This window comes from Prionailurus viverrinus, chromosome B1, assembly GCF_022837055.1.
Source record: "Prionailurus viverrinus isolate Anna chromosome B1, UM_Priviv_1.0, whole genome shotgun sequence".
Taxonomy (NCBI): domain Eukaryota; kingdom Metazoa; phylum Chordata; class Mammalia; order Carnivora; family Felidae; genus Prionailurus; species Prionailurus viverrinus.
In genome coordinates this window covers 59,845,006-59,860,360 of record NC_062564.1, presented here as the reverse complement: position 1 = coordinate 59,860,360, position 15,355 = coordinate 59,845,006, and the positions used below count along the sequence as shown (strand labels likewise).

Here is a 15,355-nt window from a genome sequence, read left to right as displayed (position 1 = left end):
CTTTGGAGCGTGGCACAGGGAGAATGCCAAAATAGCTGCCTGCTGAGGTCTCTGTATAGGATTATAGTAGGGCCTTAGGTGTGTGTTTAATTAGAGGCCCGCCCCTCAGGCTGCAGCTGTGAAGATAAGCTGATTGGCCTTTCATAGACTGAGTTCCTTGCTCTGTTGCCTGTGCCTTGGGGGTGGTGGCCAGCTAAGAACTTTCTTTCCATTGGTTACAGTTCTGTGGGAACCACAGACGGAAGTCTTGCTGGCTACTAGGTCGGGGGATCAAGAGATGCACCCTGGTGGCAGCCACAGAAAATTAGGCACCGCAGGGTACAAGCTTCTTTTGGGGAGAGCCTGGTAAGCTGGAGTGAGGCAGACCTTCTACCCCTGGAGAATATGGTAGCAGGTAGGCCCCTAGAGTTGTGTCCCTGAGTGAACCCTTTTAGTGCCGTTTCCCAGCGCTCCATAGCCGTGTGGATCTCGTGTATGGGAATCCCATTGGTTTTCAAAACTAGAATTTTGGGGGCTCATCTCTCAGGTGCAAGTTTTAAAGTGGGGGGGGGGGGGGTCCGTGACATGGGGTTGCAGCTCTTTACTCCTCAGGGAGAATCTCCTAGTTTCTAGTTCCTTCCCAATCGGGGATCATGGCAGGGGGGCTGGGGTTTATGGTGAGACTGAATCTCATCCTCTCCTACCTGTTTCAGTGTGGGTTTTTTTTCTCATTAGTCTGATGTGTAGGAGTTGCTCGGCTCGTTTTTTAAATTTTTCTCACAGGAGATTATCCCATGTGCAACTGTACGTTCAGTGTGTCTGTGGGAGCATGTAAGTTCAGGGTCTTCATATGTCACCATCTTGAACCAGAGCCTGTTAATTTAACCTGTTAAATTATTTAACTCAAATACAAAATACTATTGTTTTTGATCCTGAAATTTGATAAGTTTACTGCTTATGGAAAGTGCTGAATATTAGCTGTATTTTATTAACTATTTGATTCATTTAAAAAAAATTAATGTTTATTTTTGAAAGAGAGAGAGGGAGGGAGGGAGGGAGGGAGACAGAGGATCCGAAGTGGGCTCAGTGCTGGCAACAGAGAGCCCAGTGCAGGGTTCAAACCCACTAACTGTGAGATCACCACCTGAGCCGAAGTCAGATGCTTAACCAGCTGAGCCACCCAAGTGCCCAACTAATTCTTTTTTTAAGTTGTTGAGATTTGTTGAAAAGTTTGACCAATGCAATAATTTTAATTGTAAAATATTAGTGTTCTTCAGTCGTTAACAATTAAGCCAAAATGAAATGCTTTAATCACTGATACTGTTGCTCACAAAATCTCAAATCCTAATTATCTGAGGTACCGGTTTAATATACTTAGCAAATTGTGAGCTCTGGAGACATTTTTCAAAATTGTAGCTAGGATTTGAATCCAGCTCTTAATGAGGCAGACCAGTATTAACTGTAGCAATTCATTTATTTCTAAAAACAGCATTTACTGTTTTAAGGCTAAATATTAAGTAGCGATGTAAGCCCTGGCATTTATTTTTCAGCTGAGAAAGTTATCTGCGTTCAATAGGTGGAGGGAACCAAGTAGACATCCTGCTCACACAAAGCTAATCAGTAGTTCGACAGCTGCAATCAAACATCCAACACAGAGTGTCTCAGAGGCCATAATCTCTGTGTCTCCTGCATTGTTTTTTTTTATAAAAGGTTTGGGGAGCATGGAGGAGGGATGGTGCAGCTTGAGATTGTGCATAGTCACCACCTTTCTTTTTTCCTAGTTAGAGCATTTTACTAGCTCGACCTCCTTTCAGCTCAAAGGAACCACATCCTCATATTATTTCATCTCTGTCTTCCATCTTTATTAGCCTTTTTTAATGAATAAGCTACTATGAAGGTTTTTAAAAATCAGCCTTACAAAATGTTACTATTCTACAAAAGTGAACTTTCCAGAAAACCGACACTGTTCCCTTAAGCACCAAAATGAAGTAGAAGAGGAAAGAAGTGGGCAGGACGGGGTGGAGAATAATAGTAGTGGTAATAGTGTAATAATGATAGAAATGTTCTGAAATGTCTACCCTTCTGTGTAGCCGAAACTTTTCTTGGAGGCCCAGGATCATTTTCATGAATATCAGAGATGAATCCTGTTATCTGTTGAAGAGCTCTGACAATATAATATTTAGGTCCATTGGGCCCCTAAACAATATCTTCCTCCTGCCTTCCTCCTGCACAATCAGCATACCCACTGAGGTCAAAAGACAGGTCAAAACAGTTGTGTGGCTTCTCTCATTAACAGACAAACCATCCATTTTACATCAGGAAGCCCGTCTGTCCCTCCCTTACTGTCCTTGCTGCCCTGCCCTTCGCTCCAGGGTCCTGGCCCTCACTTCATCAGTTCCATTTAGTATTTCTCCCCAGGCTGTCAGTAAGAAATAAGGAAGGTATTTAGAAGAGGTCATTCACTTTGCTGTGAGAACAACTATGAGAAAGGAAGACCTCTCTTCCTCATATTAACCACCTATTATATTAAAATTGGAATAAATTAGTAATCTGACTACATCTGGCTCTTTTCCTCTAACCCTTCCATTCCTATCATGTTGTGACCCCCGAGTCAGGGTGAAAGATGTAGGGTGAGGGCAAAAACCCATTCATACTTTAAAACTCCTTTTCAGGGTTCCAGGGTGGCTCAGTTGGTTAAGCATCCAACTCTTGATTTTGGTTCAGGTCATGATCTCACGGTTTGTGAGTTAGAGCCACATGGTAGGCTCCGTGCTGACACTGAGCTGGCTTGGGATTCTCTCTGCCCCTCCCTGGCTTGCACACTCTCCCTCTCAAAGTAAATAAACTTAAAAAACACAACACTCCTTTTCTCTAATTTTTAAAACAGTAGTCTGCCTTATTGTATATACAACCGACAGTCATGTTGGTGGAAATATTTTTGCAAGGGCTGGAAGCAGTAAGTTTCAGCTTTAGGTCTTTGTGCCTGGTGGTTGCTGGAAGTGTCTCTTGTAGAAAAGCAGGAATTAATTGTATCATGTTTTAAAGGTTATTTATTTTGAGAGAGAGTGAACATGAAGGTTGGGGAGGGGCAGAGAGAGGGGGGGTGGGGTGGGGAGAGTGAATCCCAAGCAGCATGGAGTATGACTGGGGGCTTGATCTCACAAACCAAACCATGAGATTCATGACCTGAGCTGAAATCAAGAGTCAGATGCTTATCATTTTTGACTCTGATTTTCTCTTTCCCTTCACTTTTATCACCCACATTTATAATTACTTTTATTGTTACTATGTGAAACATAGTTATTCCTACTAAATGCTGTACATCTAATATCCCATAGATTAACATAAACTTTACTAAAAGGAAACAGGAGAGAATGACCCAGAAACTCTCCAATGATTTAGTATCAGTGGATGAGTTCTGCTGTGGAAAGTCTGCCTCTGGCTACTTTTTAATTTGGCTCTATTCATTGATGCAATTTTTCTTTCTTTTCTCCTTCTTCAAAAATGGCATCATTTTGTATGAAATTTTGCCTTAACTAAATGCCTTAATGTTGCTGTATATACATACTTGGGCAAACATTACAGACACATACACACACACACACACATAGAGTATCTATGTATTGGGAGTATAGGCCCATTTAAGGAGCTTCAAGATGTCAGACTGCATTTGGGATCTTTTGGCCTTTCTCTCATGGTTGTAAGATGGGTGTAGCTGCTCAAATGCCATGTAGCTGCTCAAATGTCCTCACACCAGTTTCTAGACCAGGAACTATGGGGGAGAGGCAAGAAGTTTTGTATGTCTCTGTTTATTTTATTCTGAAGAAGATCCTTTCCAGCCAATTTTCCCTTGAGCGTCATTGACCACAACTGTGTCTTGGGTCCATTTTTTGTTCCAAAAAAGGATGAGAAAGTGAGTATTTTGCAAAGGGGAATGGAATCACCATGACTGGCTAAGACCTAACCATTCTTGGGGCTTGGAGAGAGCCCAACATTCAAACGATTCTTCACCCACTATCTGAAAACATTGGAATTCAAGTTGGGTGGAACAGGATGGCCATTAGGGAGCTAACAGTGAAACATCGTCTGCCACAGTATGTTTAAGAACATTCACTAAGTTTGCCCTCAAGTTCATGCTTCCGTTTGCTAGTGACCTTGGTGTCAAAAATATGCTGCCAGTTGTGATGAAGAGACCGAGAAAGAAGAGCAGACCATTCGAAGAAATAGCGGTGGGAGGAGGACAATGGTCAGTAACATGAAGTGTGAAACATTGAAACATAGGAAACAAGGAGCTTAATCTGTGTACAATGGGTAAAGAGGATTTGTCTGTATTGGGTTGTTCTAAACTTCATTCTTTCAAGAGGCAGCTTTATGTGCCTTTTGGAGCACAAGTGGAATATGCAAACTGATGACTGTTACATAAGATACTATGCATGCAAAATAGAATGCCAGCTTGTATTGCCTTCTCTTTTGAACACTCAGCCTTAATCTGACCTACAAAGTGAATAGGATTAAACATTGAGTGTACTTATCAAACAATGGAATGGAGACTAACCAGATGCTCAAATCTCTAAGATAATTCAAAGATAGTTGATATAAAACATATTTGGGAATTTTTTAAAAATAAAATTGTATGCAAGTAACAATATTTTTGAGTGCCAGATGGAGAAGACATCTGTAGAGTGAGAAACTAAAGAAAACACACTTGCAAGATTAAGGCACATTTAGAAGAAAATTGTTGGCTCTGTTACTAATGAGGAGTTAGGAAAATATTTTCTCTATGTACAGAAGGTTCACTTTACTTGATGGATCACCCAAGTGGCAGATGCCAATTTTTTTTCTAAGAATTTTCTTTACTAACAAGGTGCTTTGTAGTAAGTCAAAAGTATACTATCTGGTTTCCCCTGTGCTCTTTTCTCTATTCTTCAGTGAGATTCTGGTTATTTCCATTAATACAGGGCAGCTCTGTCAATCCCTAGATAGATAACCAAGCTTTACAAAGAACCTGTTTGGTAGAACTCTTTGATCCCTATGTCTACAGTGACCCTCTGTTGGTCATGAAACAGGCAAGACCAAGTAAGAGAAAGAAGGGGCATGATTTAACCCATGCCCCTAAGCCTTCAAAAGAGCCTATCTTATTGGAAGTTACGTAGTCTCACTTCAAAGACCAAAGACAGCATGATTTTCCGAGATGCTGCGACAGTGGTTTGGGACTGAGCAAAACACACATAGCATGCGGACCAGAGACAGCAACAGCTGTGTGGCTCATCTGTTTCCCAATGTATTTCCTGAGCTATGAAGTCTGCTTGGAGGAGTAGCATCAGTGAATTCCAAGCATGCAAAGAATCTGACCATTCTTTCTCATTTTTAAACCACATTACCTTTGTCCTTTTCCTCAACCTTCAAGGCCATTTCTCTGTGCATTTTTCATTGATTTGTGGCCAGAAACTGATGAGGAAATGGAAAATTTAAAACCTGCTATTAGTGAGGGTTTAAAAGTAAGTATCCTTCAGGAGTCATTTTCTGTAACTAAGATCTCATTCTCAAAAGACACACACATAGAACATAACATGACCATGGGTGGGGGTGCGGGGGTACCTCAAGAGTGCAAGATGACTGAGAGAGCCTCTGTGGAAGACAGAGGACATCCATGAGACTTGTGTGTGACAAGTATCATGAATAGTCTGCAGTGTCTGGTCATTTTCATTTTGCTTCTTTAATGTATGTTTTCCAGACATTCCATTTCTGCTGCCCTCACTTCATTATAGGCCTTGGCACCTCATTTCCAAGTATTCCGACAATATCTAAACTGAACTTTCTACCTCCGGTCTCTCCTCATGTGGACCCTTCTTCACCCCACATGCGTGCTCCTACCCCAGCAGATAGCAGAGCACTTACTTTAGTTTTCATTATTTACTCCTATATTTTTACAAATAATACTTAGAATATTACAAGCTACTAATGGCAACATTAATATCATTTATTGAATGCATAGCTTGAATCACAAAGCTTTCTTGGAAAACAAGTCGAAGGCTTTCAAGCATAAAGTCCAGGCAGGAAAAAATGGTCTGTTTTGAGGATACTTAATGTAGAAGCAGCAGGCCTTCCCATCACATGTGTGAAGGGCATCACTAGAAGCAAGCCCAACATAAGTGTACCCACCTACTGTGTGAGTTTTTGTTTCTCATCTACTTTATTACTGCTCTCATTAGAATTCTTCCCTGTCCATATACATTTATTTATGTCCTCTCTTCCCTGATGTAGCAGAGATCATGGTTACAGTTCACAACAGCTCCTGGTTGGAGTGCCTGGGTGGCTCAGTCAGTTAAGTGTCCAACTTCAGCTCAGGTCATGAATTCACCGTTCATGAGTTCAAGCCCTGCATCAGGCTCTCTGCTGTCAGCCCAGAGCCTGCTTCAGATCCTCTGTCTCCCTCTCTCTGCCTCTCCCCTGATCGTAAATGTGTACCCTCTCTCTCAAAAATAAATAGTAAACATTAAAAAATAAATAAATAAAGGGATGCCTGGGTGGCTCAGTCAGTTAAGCATCTGAGTTTGGCTCAGGTCAGGTCATAATCTTGTGGTTCATAAGTTCGAGCCCCATGTCAGGCTCTGTGCTGACAGCTTAGTGCCTGGAGCCTGCTTCGGGTTCTGTGTCTCCCTCTGTCTCTGCCCCATCCTGCCAGAACTCTGTCTCTCAAAAATAAATAAACTTTAAAAAAAAAATGAGTGAATGAATGAATGAATGAATGAATGAAACAGCCCCTGATTTGTAGTTGTGTTAGGAGGCTTATATAAACAACAGACAGCATAACAATTCATTGCTTCCTCATAATTACCATGTCTGTAGGAACTTAAAAAATGGTGCATGCCATTTACAGTAAATAGGGCTGACTCTATAAAAAGTATTTGTAAATTTTGTAATTCTAGGGATGTATGTCAGCAATTATCAGATGGTCTCAAATCCTGGCAAACATCCCAAAAGATATTTTAAAAGATAAATTGTATGAAAAATAGTGATGAGACTGTCAGTAATCCCTCTCTGGTCACTCTTACAAGTTCTACATTTCCTTTTTATGAATGCACTTTTTAAGATAGTAAACCTGCTTCATTTCTTCATCCTGATTTGAAATTTTGGTTATTTCAAGAAAACTTTGTAATTTTGAGTTTTGGGTATCTTAAAAGATACATTGAAAGTCTAATAATGGATGTCCGTTCTTAAGTTAACTATGACTTTTTCTCAAAAAATTTCATGATGCTATGTTTTTTGTCCTGAGCTGGAGTTGATAGGTATTAAGTTTCTTAGTTAACCTTGCAGGTGCTTTCAAGATAATTTGAACATGAGACTACCGGAAAGGACTGTAAAAAAGCTGCAGTCAGAGTTGGTGGTATGGAAAATTCTTTTGAAAGATGGAAAACATTAATTTAAAAGAGTTCGAGAGTTTAAGCCAAAAGAGCTGGTCAGGTTGTATAGCAAAAGAAAACTGTACAAGACCCCCCCCCCCCCGCCTCGCTGTACTTCTCTTTGAATCACCTCTCTACTGCTGTTTATATGAAATTGATCTAAATGCTCCCATTCCAGGGACTCGTGAACTTAAGTACAGGGAATGATAGCAACTGCAAATGAGTTTAAGAAGACAAGCTGACTGTCATTATGACCTTTCTAAAACGTTCTGTGACATCTGTTTTCCATTTTTGCTAGGCTGTTTGATTAACTTTAGTTTTGCAGAATTGCGGAAATCTTTTTTGCTCAAAATAGTATCTTGAAGGAAGTGACCCTTATTTAATAGAGAAGAATGTTAAGTGTAATATGGGCTTGATTAACTTCATCCCAAGTTTCAGATTTTTCCCATTGGCTTCAAGGTCTCTTCCCCTGTATGGCTCATTTCTGTACAACCAGATAAAACTTCGGGTGGTGGAATGCTCTGATCTGGCTGGTGCCAATGTCATATTTCTAAGATGGCAAAAATGGAAGAAATTTCAAAGAGAATAGTGACAGTTCAGAAACTATACCTGTCCTTATCTCTATTATACGAGGTCTCGTGGGCTTCTGAGCTAGTGAGCGTGTCAAGTTGTGAAAACTATTCCTTCCTTATAAAGAAGGTGATCTTTTTGATAAGAATAATTGTCTTGAAAGAGAAAGAGGGACAAAAAGGTCAGTACATCCCATAAAAACCTGGGACATGAATGCCTCTTTTGCTGTGGTTCAGTGGTCCTAGAAAGCTCATACTGGACATGGCTTAGAAGGCAAAGCAGAGCATTAAATCAACAACAGACTGTATTTTTCTGTTTGCCAGAGCACACAACAGCCCGGTTGCCCTGAGATCAGGACACAAAGGGAAATAGCTGCATTTCAACATGTCCTGGCTTCACTAGAGAAAGCCTACTGGGTTTCTGGCTTTCCAAAGTGGACAGAAGCTGGCAGATCAGCTGCCTTTATCCCTATGTGCTTAGCTATTCTAAGTAGTTTCTGAGAAAGCAATGTGGATTGTACTAGACCTGATTTTTCTATTCAGAGGAATTAATGAGCTTTAATTAGTCACTTTTTACATGGCTTCTCTGCTTCAGCCTGGCAAGTGCTGCTGGTTCCTTCATTTTCCTTGAGTTCCATACCCAGTGTTTCTTGAACAAATCTGTCTTCTGTATCTGACTTGGGCTGGTTTCATTCTCCCAGCTCCTACTTAACCCTCAAATGAGGTGACCTTAGCTCTCTGACCTCTGGCTCAGTATCGAGGCCAGATTTGTCCTGGAGAAGGAAAAAGTAAATTGGAACTAAGTTAGGTGGAGGAGAAGACTCTGTGTTTTAAAGAAAGGTTTGTTTAATGTATTATGATAGTATTGAGATGTTCCCTTAATATCTTACAAATAATTCATTTGGAAAGAAAGCCAAGTGCATAGTGTTTTGAGGACAAGAACACTTCCTCCTTAGTGAACATACCAGATACATCATTCTGATGCTCCAGGCACTAACTTACCAGGATCCTGTTTCCCAACTATGGTTTTTTAAAAAAATTAGTAATAGTAGTTTTTAAATAGCTTCCAGTATTTCAAAACATCTAGTAGGTTGCACAGGTCAACTGAAGTTACTGATTTATTTCCATTTAGCTGCAATCATATTCATTATGGTAACCCAACATATGCTGATTGATAGTTGTGTAGTCTCTGTTTAGCACTAAATGAGAAAACACTTTAAGCAATTTATTGGATGTAGTTGGATTTCCTTTAAACTATAAAAAATGCCTTGCCTATTTCATTCCCTCCTTTCTATTTTCAAGGATTCATTTTCTCTTTCTAGATTCCCAACTTCCCACCTGCTGTTTCTCCTCTATTCTTCTTTTACAAACACCATGCCCTGCTTTTCAGGAGGCATAGACTAGATTAGGTCATCCTGTGTGTCCTCCACCAGCACTGAGGACTTCTCCCATGATAACCCCATGTAATTACTCATTAGGGTTGTCTCTCCACAAGATTATATGTTCTGTGACATCAGGCTTGTATCACTCCTGTTCTTCACTTTGCCCTATCCCTACCCCAGTGCCTGGCACATCATAAACAATAAATATCAGTGGGTTTAATGGCTAGATTGCATTCATTGCATTTATTTATTTGAATGCTTGACTGACTCCATCACTAGGCGATCATATTCTGGAGGAATATGGTATCTGTGGAGGTATTAATCATTTTTTAATCCCCAGCACCTAGCACTATATCTAGGACAGAAATTTAATTCAACTACAGTTGAGATTTTAAAAAATGGGGACACTGTAGATTTTGATAAAGAATTTAATGATCATGATTCTTATTTTATCACTAGGCAGTCCTATGAAAAGATGATCCTTTGCCCAAAATTCCACTCAATTGATGAGTCTATGGGCTTACTCAATTTCTAGTAAGTGAGTAATACCATGATTTTAGGTCTGTAAGTAGCTTAAATTTAGAGTTTTGGTTAGAGATGGTCCTACCAATCCCTGTTGTAGATAAAGAGTTTGAATGAGGTTGCTGACTGGACCTTTTAACTTGCTGTTCTTGTTTATTTTCTGCTTGTTTTGTTTGTTCAGGTCTGGCCTGGAGCCTAAAAATAAAAGCGTGCTTGCAGTTTGACTTTTGCTGTGATTCAGTTTTGCAATCTTTTCAAAACACCCTTCAGGAGACCTCCATATATCTGTGGACATCTCCTGGGTTTTCCAAAACAAACACAACACAAGTGGGGGGAATTTGGAAATTTCCAAATTGTAACAGATGGGAACTTACTTTCTTTGTTTAAGAAATATTTGCTGCAGAGAGGGGGGAATCCCAGAGGAAAACATAAGTCTGAAATCTCCACAGGGTCCTCTGCCTTTGCTTTCCCTGGCTGGGGGGAGGGAAGGCAGCAACCAGATGTCAGAAGCCAGCAAAGACCTCTCCATCCTGATAGCTCTCAACTCAGAGAATACAACTCTGGGGCAGCTACCTCAGTCCTAGGATGTTTCCCTGTGAAATCACTTCCCTCTTCAGATAACCCAGGAGAAAAACTTCACTTGTCAGGGAAGAGTGGTGTCTAATTAAGATTCAAGAAGGCTTTGTGTCCAGGAAAAGGGTGCTACTATGGAATGACTCCTGGTGGCCCTCTTTTCCTTTCTGCTTCTGCTTACATATTGGATCAGCTTAGGTAGGAATATGGATCAGAGAGACTAAAGTGTCCCTTTCACAGCCATTTTTTTTTCTCTGTACCACAGTCCATCTACAACACCAGCACAATGGCCACAACCTTGGAGTTATAGACCTACTACCCCAGTTTCTCCATAGTATAGAACAGGACAAAACAGCCATGATGAGGGCTTGGGAAATTTAGACCTCAATTCTTATGGTCTTGCAGCATGAGATGAATGAAAGGATTCATGAAAGGAATCAAAGGATTCATAAAATTTTAAAGCCAAAGGGAACTGCAAAGGTCACCTGGTCCAACTCCTCCATTTTTCTAGGAAACAAAATGAGACCACAGAACTTCAGTGAGTTGATAGATACAATCGAGTGGCGGTAAAAAGGACACTGCATGCTTCGGGGTCAGGAATGAGCATGAATCCTGACTTACCTCATTAGTTTAGCTATGACCTTGAATAAGTCACTCATACTCATTCTCAAACTCAAAGTTTCAGGTTTATCTATAAAATGATATCATTATAGCATTTAAAGGATTATGGAGATGATTACCTTAGAGGAAAGTCATGTAAAACACAGCATAAGGTCTGCCACTCGGTAAGTGACTACAAGTTGGTAGCAACCATTTATCATCATCATCATCATCATCACCACCACCACCACCATCAAAGCCAGAACCCAGGACTCAAGTTTTCTGGTTCACCACTTCTTTTATTACATTTCTGTGAATCATCTTTATATATTGTCAATACTGTATTGAATGACCCCACTTTGTATTAGTTGAAGCACAAATAGTGGGGATATCATTAGAGACCATGAGATGCTGGGCAAATGATGATGTAATTCCTAAAATAAATAAATAAAGATATAACACTTAGAGAATCAAGATAATATAACCTGAATTTTATATTGAATTATGTCTTCATATCACATTCTCTTTATTATTTTAATGATGTTGCCTTTTAAAAACACATTCTCTAATGTATTAAGAAGAGTTCTCTCCTACTTACTGTTTTCGTTCCTTTCTCATTCCAATATTGTCACAGTAAACTGCTAAAATGGAATGCATTCCACCAACCAAATTCCAAATGATTGTTTTGGTAGTGAAAGCATTATTGATGTAGGAACTACTCATGCTGTTCTGCATGTGATCTAAATCCAAGAAACTGGTTACTTGGGGAAATGTTAAGGACTGTGTGCGGGAGAGAAAAGGACAGTTGAATGAAACCTTCCCAACTGTAAATTTTTTACTGCCACATGTGCTCAGGAATGTTGAATCTTTGCCCTCAGATTTGTTCATTATTTTTGCTTTATCATTAACGACACTAAGGTCAGGAAATCGTGGATCCAAGTAAAAACAGACTTGAGCCCTACCTCATTCTGGCCTGTTAAATGTCCCTGCTTTTTATCAATTTTCTCTCTCACCAGCTTGGATTAAGTCTCCTAATCTGACACCATTTCTTTCTTTCTTTCTTCTCCCTTTAAGAGCAGTGTGTGCATATCCTGCTTGGATTTTTCAGAGTACTCTCATCAAACTATTCCCTTCATCAAGAGGAAGGACTCGAAACTCTAGCATTGGCACTAAAACCTGAGAAGGAAAACCCTTGCGACGTAAAATATAAAGCTTTAAGGGCAAGAACAGTTTTCTATTTATTGGCATGCTTCCAGGACTAGCACAGTGTTTTAGCACATAGTACATTTCAATGTATATTTGAATGAATAACAAGCCTTTCTTGATTTCCACTTTATGAGTTGTAACAATTCTCATAAAAGATTTACGAACCTATGAATCTTGTGAAAGTTATTTCTTTTATTGAGGGGTAATTAACATGTATTAGTTTTAGATATACAGCATAAGGATTCAATATTTGCATATTCTGCAAAATGATCACAATAAGTCTAGTTAACATCATCACCATGTGTAGTTACAAAATTTTTCTGGTGATGAGAACTTCTAAGATTTATTCTCTTAGCAGCTTCCAGATAGGAAATATAGGATTATTGACTATAGTCACCATGCTGTACGTGACTTATTTTATAACTGGAAGTTTGTCCTTTTGACCCTACTCACCCATTTCACATCCCCCCTACCTCTGGCAACCATCAATCTGTTCTCTGTTTCTATAAACTCAGTGTTTTGTTTTGTTTTGTTTTGTTTTTAATTCCACATGTAAGTAATGCATGGTATTTGTCTTTCTCTGTTTGACTTTTTTCACTTAGCATAGTGCCCTCAAGTTTCATCCGTGCTGTTGCAAATGGCAAGGTTTCATTCTTTTTTATGGCTGAAAAATATTCCATCGTGTATATATATATACCATTTTTTTTTATTCATCCATTGATAGGCTCTTAGGTTGCTTCCATTCTTGGCTATTGTAAATAATGCTGCAGTGAATATGGGGGGGTGCAGATAGTATTTTTGAATTAATGTTTTCATTTTCTTTGGATAAATATCAAGAAGTGGAATTTCTGGATCGTATGGTGGTGTTATTTTTAATTTTTTTGAGTAACCCCCATACTGTTTTCCATAATGGCTGCACCAATCTGCATTCCCACCAACAGTGCATGAGGGTTCCTTTTTCTCCACATCCTCACCAACACTTATTAACTCTTGTGTTTTTCAATGATAGCCATTCTCACAGGTGTGAGGTGATACCTCATTGTGGTTTTCATTTGCATTTCCCTGATGATTAGTAATGTTGGTTGGACACCTTTTCATGTACCTGTTGATTATTTGTGTGTTTTCTTTGGAGAAGTGTCTATTCAGTTTCTCTGCCCATTTTTATTTATTTTATTTTATTTTATTTTATTTTATTTTATTTTATTTATTTTTTAATGTTTCTTTAATTTTGAGAGAGGGAGAAAAGAGCATGAGCAGGGTAGGGGCAGAGAGAGAGAGGGAGACACAGAATCTGAAGCAGGCTCCAGGTTCTGCCCTGTCTGCATAGAGCCCAACACAGGGTTTGATTTCATGAACCATGAGATCATGACCTGAGCTGAAGTCAGACGCTCAACCAACTGAGCCATCCAGGTACCCCTCTCTGCCCATGTTTTAATCAGTTTGTTTTTTTCCTATTGAGTTGTATGAGACTTTTTTTTATTTTTAATGGCATAGACATTAACTCCTAGAATTAATGCCGTGGTACATCCAGACAGTGAAGTATTATTCGACACTAAAAAGAAATGAGCCATCAAGCCATGAAAAGACATGCAAGAACCTTAAATACATATTACTAAGTGAAAGAAGGCAGTCTGAAAAGTCTGTATACTGTATGATTCCACCCCTATAACATCCTAGAAAAGGCAAAACTATGGAGAAGGTAAAAAGAACAGTGATTGCCAGGATTTGGGAGAGAGATAAAACACAGGATTTTTAGGGCAGTGAAATTACTCCATATAATACTATAATAATAGATACACATCATTACACATTTACTAAACTTCTAGGACGTACAACACCAAGAGTGAATAGTGGGGTAGATTATGGAGTAATGACACATTAATGTAGGTTCATCAGTTGTAACAAATGTAGCCTTCTGCTGGAGCACTCTGGTGCTGTAGCACTCTGGTGAAAGGAAGCACTTCCTTCCAATAGAGAAAGTTATGCATGTGTTGCATGCTATGCATATGGGACATCTCTGTGCCTTCTGCTGTATTTTGCTATGAACCTAAAACTACTCTAAAAAATAGAATCCATTAAAAAATAAGGAATAAATTAGTTGATATATCAAGAGGCCAAACAATATGAATGATAACCAATGAAAAACATTAAAAAGACCATGCCTAGAAAAGGTAAACAACCCAAAAAGCTAGAAATAATAATTGAATGCCAAAGCAGCACCTGAGTGGCTCAGTTGGTTAAGTGTCCAACTCTTGATTTTGGCTCAGATCATGATCTCACGGTTTGTGAGTTGGAGCCCTGCGTTGGGCTTTGTGCTGACTGTGCAGAGCCTGCCTGGGTTCTCTCTCCCTCTCTCTCTGCCCCTCCCTTTGTGCTCTGTCTCTAAAAATTAATAATAATAATTGAATGCCAGAGAAAAGTAATGAAAGTAATGTAGGAGTAGGATCTAAGAAAAAGTATTTGCCATTTCTCTGAGCAAGAAATCTGCATGATCAAGTAACCACACTCAGGTTGGAGATGTCTCCAGAGAAAGCAATTTACACCTGGAAGCCAGCCATAAAGTACCATGGCTAAAGTAGAGCTCACTTGATAGGTAGAGACTTCGGAGCTAAGACTGAAAAGAATCAGATTTTAGATCAAGTTGGATTCTGTTTACTACCTATTGCATCAGTGTATAGACAGGGAGAGGGACTCAGCAGATACACAGTAACAGAGAGCTTATTATTGCTATTTGTCATTTGTATCCTGAGGTTTCTCACACTTTCCTGCATAGTAGTATGGGTGCTCCATTCTCATGGGCCAGACAAATGAACAAATAAAAAGTAGACAGATGGTCAGAGGCCCATGGGAGGGGACACACTGGGACCCTACCCTGAGGTTGAGGCTTTGGGTGAGAATGTCCTTCAGTTTGAGGGGCAGTTTTCACTCCTGTGTAAAAGGTGGCCAGGCTCAGCAAAGGCATGGAAATCAAGAGAGGACCATAAAGGCAGAGGATATGTAGCCTAGTTTCAACTGTAGGTATTATTCTTAAAAGTGTACAGATGACTGTAGGATGACTGTATGTGTGTATATGTATACATACATATGTGTATGTATACACACACACACACACACACACACA

General features: G+C 39.6%; 1 protein-coding gene and 1 long non-coding RNA gene across 3 annotated transcripts in view; one reads left to right on the top strand and one right to left on the bottom strand.

The window, feature by feature from the left end:
• The window catches only part of PALLD (palladin, cytoskeletal associated protein), a 397,583-nt gene that overhangs the window by 222,998 nt on the left and 159,230 nt on the right, over positions 1–15,355 (top strand). The window lies entirely within an intron of this gene.
• LOC125163402 (uncharacterized) lies at positions 7,841–11,658 on the bottom strand. The gene is made up of 3 exons (XR_007151445.1): positions 11,627–11,658; positions 8,529–8,724; positions 7,841–7,932 (listed from the first exon to the last, which is right to left on the bottom strand). It is a non-coding gene; the product is annotated as an uncharacterized LOC125163402 (long non-coding RNA).